Genomic DNA, 7,308 nt, shown 5'->3' with positions numbered 1-7,308 from the left:
ACCTGTTGCCACCCCCAGCGAACAGCTACATTCTCAGGGCCACGTGCTCCTCCCGCAAGGCCAAACGAGCTCTTTCACAAGGGGACCAGGGGTAACAGCGAACACTGTGCCCACACGTGGCGTCAGGTCCTTCTGCTTGGGCCGTCCACGGGGATGAGTTCACTTGGACATGGTTAACCGGGACGACTGGAGTGGCTCCTGAAGTCTGAACGACGGAAGTCGTCTCCTCCTGGGCACAACTTCATGCCTTCTCTTCTCACATTACTGGGTTTGGTCTTCCAGCCCGATCGGGGAGGCCGTTTATGCCCAAACCCAAACTGCGGTCGTGTGTTCCGGAAACAGAGGAGTCCTGTTCTTATACCCCGAGGCATCCCCGGGCCCAGCTAATGTCCACTGAATGGTCACTGCATGCCAGGCTCTTTTCTAGGGCTTTTGGTTTTTTTTGTTTTTGTTTTTTTAAGCATTTAGCTTCTCATTCGATCCTCACTATAATCTACAAAGTAGATCTCTATCCCCAGGTGAGTAAAGTGTGGCACAGGGTGGTTATGTGACTTGCCTACGGTCCTACCGATGAAAACCCGGGGCGGTCTGATTCCAGAGCCCACAGCCTTAAGTGCTACTATGAGTCACCCATCATGCAGTGGCATGGACCCGGGAGAGCGACTCAGCGTGTGGACACCCCGTGGGGAACTTCCAGTAATAATGCCAGCAAGAGAGCCGCACCAGCAGCTCCCACGTATTGAACGTGCACTGCGTGCTGGGCACTGCGCGCAGCATGATCTGATTTAGTCCCGAGGCAGGTGCTATTGTTACTGCGGAGGACACTGTGGGGTCAGCCAGCCTGCGTTGCGAGCCCAGCCTTCGTGGCCTTCCACAAGTTGCTTTCTCTCTGAGTCACAGGGAGGAGGGTGGCCGCCCTTGATTCCTGGGTTCTAGCGTGTTCTTACTAATTCTAGTCCCCCAAAGACTTGCCCCTCTTCCGTCTTTGGAGCCCTCCTCCGTGAAGGCGTGTCTCCCTAGTGACTACAAACTCAGGGGTGGCCCCCACCGCCCCGTTGTCAACACGGCTTGCCCAGCGAGCCCCTCCCCCTCCCCACACCTGGGGCTGCTTGAATAGTCTTCTGCCACTGAAAGACAAATCGAGATTTGGAGATTCGAAAGGTAAAATGAATAAGAAAACTCAGATGCTGCAACCCCATAGTTCTAGAGTCATCCATCCCAGAGCCAGAAGAGGCCTTAAGAAATTGTCTAGCTCAGTTTCCTGCTTCCAGCCGGTATTGTTCTCCATGAGGTCACGGCCAAGGTAGAGCCTCCTATTTGGTGCACACTACACACTAGGGGGAGCTCCCAGCTGCCTGCCCCTCCGTGCCCCACGAATGTTCCGATGGGGGGTGTCTTGGAGATGGAGCTTTCATTGGGAAGAACAAAGAATTTTGTAAAAGCATCTACAGCCTATTTGGTAAGACCCCTTTGGGGATTGTTGTTTCTCTCTGGTTGCCCCGCCCCACCCCCCACTGCCTCACCTTTTCTCTGCAGATTGCTTCTCCATCCAAGGAGCTTGTCTTTCCCACAACCTGCTGCTTGGGAGAAACAAACTCTTGAGCCAGACTATTTAGGCTAGAATCTTGCCGCCGCCACTTTACTGCGTTTGCGATCCAGCAGGTGATTAATGGTTTCCTCATTTACATTTGTCCAAATATGGCCTTCCGGGGCAGGCCATCAAAACATATTCGGTCTTGCTTTTCAAAGGACAGGTCATCAAAAGGCTTCGTATATCCTGACCACCCCCCCACCCCCGCAAATAAACATTTACTGTCTTATTTAATAGGAAGACCAGAAGCAACAGACTTCAGGGTCGGTTCGTCGTAGGTCCGATGATCTCACCGAGTGCCTGGGCTGTCTCCATCTTTCCCCAATGTTCTTAAAGCCCCTGAAGGAAACAGCTTCACCGAGAAGGCTGTCCACCCAGTCCTTCCTGCCAGAGGCCAGACGCCTGGAGGGGAGGGTTTGTTGGCCCTCAGCAAGACAGGGCCGTAGGTCCACAGACAAGGAATCTTTACAGTGGAAAAAGGTGCTTTGAATTTTCCTTGGAGCAGGTTGTAACATCTTACTGGTTCCCTCATTAATGAATGAGTTAAATAAAATCTTTAACACGTGTTCAAAAAAGAAATGAAGTGGAAAAGGAGTCCTCTGGTACATCTACCTCAAAGTTCAGATGTGAGGGTGTTTGCCAGAGGCATGTCCACCTGTAGAAACTGCCAAGAAAATAAGGGCTCAGCTACAGGGGCAATTTCTAGTCACGCTCTACACGGGCATTAATACCTCCAGCTCGTTCACTTATTACTGGAACAAATGTTTACTGGACACAGATGCTAGGCATTGGGCTACAGAGAGGAATACAACACCATCCGTGCCCTTGAGAGGCTCACAACCTAGGGAGGAAAACAAAGCATCGCCCAGAGGATAGTGGTGCCTCAGAGGAAAGGCCCCTAATCTCCCTGGGGGAGGGCTTCAGGGAAGGCTTCCTGAAGAAGGTGGTGCCGGAGCTGAATCAGGAAGGATAAGAAGTTTTCCAGATGAAAGAATGGAAAGGGGTTGAGGAACATTCCGGGCGGAAGAAACATGTGAGAGAATCTGGTGGTCTTACAGAGAGATGACTGGCCAGGCATATGGAGTAGGAATACTGTGAGCAACTCAGCTTGGCAGAGCACAGGGCTGCCCGTATGGCAGGCAGGCAGGACCCAGCAGCCCCCTCAGGGCTTGGACCCGAGGAAGAGAGAGAGGGATTGGCAGGAATGAGAGCCAATGGTTACGATGTCTGAAACTCTACAAGCCAGTTGTTAAACACAGCCTTTATTTGAAAAAATAAGTTGTATAAACTTACAATTCAATAAGTCACATCAAAACCAAAGTAACAAATGCTCAAAGCTTATCACGACCTAATTACTGTACTACTTTTTACTCTTATCTATGCTCTTGAAGTTATTTAGGTCCTGCTGCATCCGTAGGGTGCAAACGCTACATAATGGCACCCCGATGAGCAGTTCTTTCCGAGTCCCTGTTCGGCGACAGGTCAGGCTGGTGGCTGAAATCAGCCAGGCTGGGGGTATCTACACCACGCTAGAAATTAGGGCTCCCCTCCCCGAGAGCTGTTTGCTACCTTTTTACCAGCACGCCACCGGCTCTGGGTCTTTTTCCTTTCTCCCTCCCAGAGCTTACCTCCGATGCCAATAGCCGTTTTCAGGGAAAAGAGCAATCCTGAAAACTAATTCACGCGCACACACGAAGCGCCAGGAGTCTAGATTTCTGGTTTGGGCTCTGAGGTCATTTGTGCTTTAGCAGAGATCTTCTGGAGACGCCAGGATGGGATGATGGAGAGAGATTTTTTTCGACCCGCCTTTTCAGAGGCTGTTGAAATGTACACGATAGACTACAATCTCCTATGCTTTTTGCTTCAGGTCATCCCTCCACACCCACCCCTTCACACCGCAAGGCTGAAACTCTCCGCCCCACTCCCCGGCTTAGGATTTCAGTGGAATTAAGCCATTGAATCCCATTCATCCCACGGAGGTCGTGACAAAACGGATTTACATTTTGTCCCCAGCCCAGGAACTCCCAGCTAGAGAGGTTTCCTTCCTCCACCACCACACAAGGATTAATAATAATAATAAATAATAATAATAATAATCATAGTTGGCAGCAGCTAATATATATTGAGTGCTTACGATGTACCTTAACAGTCAGCAACAGTTCTATAAGGCAAATACTATTACCATCCTCATTTTATAGAAGAGCCAACTGAGAGGCTCAGAGAGGTTGAGGACCTTGCTAAGAGGCGCACAGCAACGGAGCGGTGGAGGGAGAGATGAATGAGGCGGTCGGTCTGCTTCCAGAGCTCGCATTTCTCCCCGTGGCTCCGCCTGGGCTCAGCCCCGGCCCTCGCTGACCAGCCTGTCCCTTCTGCCTGGCCCCTGCGCCGGGGCACACAGGGGGGCCTCGCCGGACGGCTGAACTTGAGCGGTGCGTGAGAAAATCGCAGAAGTTGCAAAAGTCCCCGGTCACTGCCGATGTATTCAAACAAACAAGCTAATACAAACCTAGGATTTATGTAAAAATTAATCTGTACTGAGCTATATGCCGTACGCTCTGGAAATGGAACGCGAGCTTTAAGCTGAATGACGAACGTTGGCTTCGTCCGGTCCTGTGGGTGAATCCCGGTGGACGTATGCAAGATAGCCCCTGGGGGGGGGGGGTAAGGCCTTGTCCCAGCTGCCCATCCGTGTTGTGCTCCGACGGACAGCCTCTGGGGGCAGAGGGGCCCTCACATCCGTCAGTGCCACGCGGGTTCATGGCCCTGCCTCTCATCGCCGCTTCCAGAGAAGGCGCACAAGCCTGATAGACCTTCCAGGCCAAGGCAGGCTCGTCCTGACATTCTGGTCATCTGAGCGGGTGGTTGAACCTTATCTCGTCGTTCTTTATACTGCCGTACCTCGGTTTGTGTCACACACAAACGTGGAACACACTATTTTAAATACACTCTGTATACAGTTTACAGACCTCTGAATCCATGAAGCCAGTTCGTGTGTTCTCTGTATAAGAACTTGCTACACACTGAAGTCCACCATCTTTAACAGGAAGCTCTAAGCTATAATTGTTTGAGGCCACCAAGGTGAACACGAGAGCCTGTCATATTCCAGGGACTTGGTGGTGGGTCTGCACATCAGGACAATATGCTAAATTTGGACTTGACCCAAACTCCCAACTTCCTCAGTTTGAGAAGTTCGAGGACTGCCCCCCACACCTCCCTCTGACTTAGTCTCCCTGGCATGCTGCCTGTGGGGCTACAGCGTAGAATTGTCTAGCAAACAAGCAATACAAATACTCATCAAATCTCTCTGGGGCCATTCTGTGTAAAGAGAAAATGCATCTAAGTTGTTCTGCCTTTGAGAATCGGCTGAAAGCCATATACCCGGGCACACAGTTCTCGGCCCCCTGACAGGTCTCCGTCGTCCATCGTGCTCTGTTTGCTCTCCAGCTTCTGACCTGGGCCCTTCTTGGAAATTGTCCTTCTCTGACTCTAGGGTCTAGACTACGGCCACGTGGACGTTTCCTTCCTCTCTTATTCTGGTAGTCTCTGTCCTGGCCTCACACACTTGAGCGCCCTCCCGTCTTGCAGCCATAGTCATATTTCCACCCATTTCCCTCCCTCGCTCCTTTAGCTCTGATTTTCTTGAGGCTTCTGTGACACTGTTCTGTTCTTCTGGTCTCAGCTCCCCTCCTCCCCCAGGAGCCTCTGAACACTGCAGGCCTGATTCTTCTCTGCCTGGCCCAGCATCTCCCACAAACAGGCTGTGCCTTATTCTTCCAACGAGTTTCATTATGGCTTTCCAACATATATTTGCACTGAGATTATGATTCCCATAGATTTCAGCTTTGCCAAAACCAAACGAAACCCGCAACGGAGGCCACACTTAGCGTGGTGAGCACTGCACAATGTGTGGAATTGTCCAATCACCATATTGTACACCTGAAACTGATATGACATCGTGTGTCAACTATACTTCAAGAAGAAAAAAATTTTTCAGGAAGCCACGGTGACACATTTTTTAAGTCTAGTCTGACTATCCTCTCCCCCTTTTGGCCTCCACCATTCAAAACCCCTCCATTGCGGGGGGTAGCAGCGCGCCTCTTCCGACCTCTCCCGCTAAGCTAAGCGGGGCTGCTAAAGGGCAGAATGTCGTTTCTACTCGGCTGAAGGAAAGAGATCGTCAGATGGAACCCAGAGGCGTTTATGTGGGGGCTCATAAACAAAATAACCTCATTTCATTCTTTTCAAACAGCGTTTTAGCTAGGTCAGTTCTCCTAACAGCCACGCTTTGGGGTGGAGGGGAATGAAGGGCTATCAGTTTACAAAACAGGATTATGGAAATTTGCAAAATGAGAGCTAGATAACTCTTGGGTTAATATTCCTCATTGACCTAAAAGTACATTGCAGAAAGAAAAAAGTGCATTTCCTATCATGACGACCTGACATCTGTCCCTGGCCTTTTTCTTTTTTTTTTTAAAGATTTTATTTATTTATTTGAGAGAGAGAGAGAATGAGAGACAGAGAGCATGAGAGGGAGGAGGGTCAGAGGGAGAAGCAGACTCCCCGCCGAGCAGGGAGCCCGATGCGGGACTCGATCCCGGGACTCCAGGATCATGACCCGAGCCGAAGGCAGTCGCTTAACCAACTGAGCCACCCAGGCGCCCCCTCCCTGGCCTTTTTCGAGGAACGTGGTGCATATACACTATGCTCTTTTCAAGGGCGGCGGGCCTGCATTCTGAATCATTGTCTCCAGAGCTTATCTTGAGGAACCTGATAGTCACATGTTCCTCAATATTTACACCCATCTGGTCCCTGGGGCACGGGTTGGTACTTGCACTGGAACAGTGTGCCGCTAGCCGTCCCAGTTTGGAGCCTTAATAGTTCATCAAGAATATCGGAGCAGGAGGCTTGAGAACTCCAGGTGCTTTAATTTGGGAAAGTGCCGGCCGCAGAGCATGCTGGGACCTCGGTAGCGACCTGGTAGGGGAGAGAAAGCGGCTGGCTTTAGATAAGTGGGATCGGGGCTCACTCCGACGGCCCCATTTTACTCATTTCCCTCGAGTTTGGGGAATAAACTTTTGTCCCTGTCGTGGGCTGAATCGTGCCCCCTGCAAAATTCATATGGCAAACCCTAACACCCCCCAGGACCTCAGAATGTGACTGTATTTGGAGATACGGCATTTAAAGAGGTAATTAAGGTAAAACGAGGCCATCAGGGTGAGCACCGGTCCCATCTGACAGGTGTCCTGATAAGAGGAAGGGCCACGGGGCGCCTGGGTGGCTCAGTCGCTTGAGCTTCTGCCTTCAGCTCAGGTCATGGTCCCGGGGTGCTGGGATCGAGCCCCGCATCGGTCTCCCTGCTCAGTGAGGAGCCTGCTTCTCCTTCTGACCCTCACCCCGCTCATGCTCTCTCACTCTCTCTCAAATAAATAAATAAAATCTTAAAAAAAAAAAAAAAAAAAAGAGGAAGGGCCACATGAGGACCCAGAGAGAAGGCAGCCCTCTGCGAGCTAAGGAAGGACCACACCTGCCGGCACCTTGATCTTGGACTTCCAGCCTTCACAGCTGTGAGAAAATCAATTTCTGTCGTGTAAGTGCCGCCCCCCCAATTCTGGGTTATTTTGTCATGGCAGCCCTAGCAAATACACTCAGTCCCTCTTTTTTACTTCCCAGACTCTAAACCCCCTCTTGGGGGACTTAGGGAAGCCTCCCTTGACGAG

This window comes from Leptonychotes weddellii, chromosome X (assembly GCF_054177405.1).
Source record: "Leptonychotes weddellii isolate Sample4059 chromosome X, ASM5417740v2, whole genome shotgun sequence".
Taxonomy (NCBI): domain Eukaryota; kingdom Metazoa; phylum Chordata; class Mammalia; order Carnivora; family Phocidae; genus Leptonychotes; species Leptonychotes weddellii.
The sequence above is the reverse complement of the archived record's forward strand: the minus strand, read 5'-3'. Positions refer to the sequence as shown.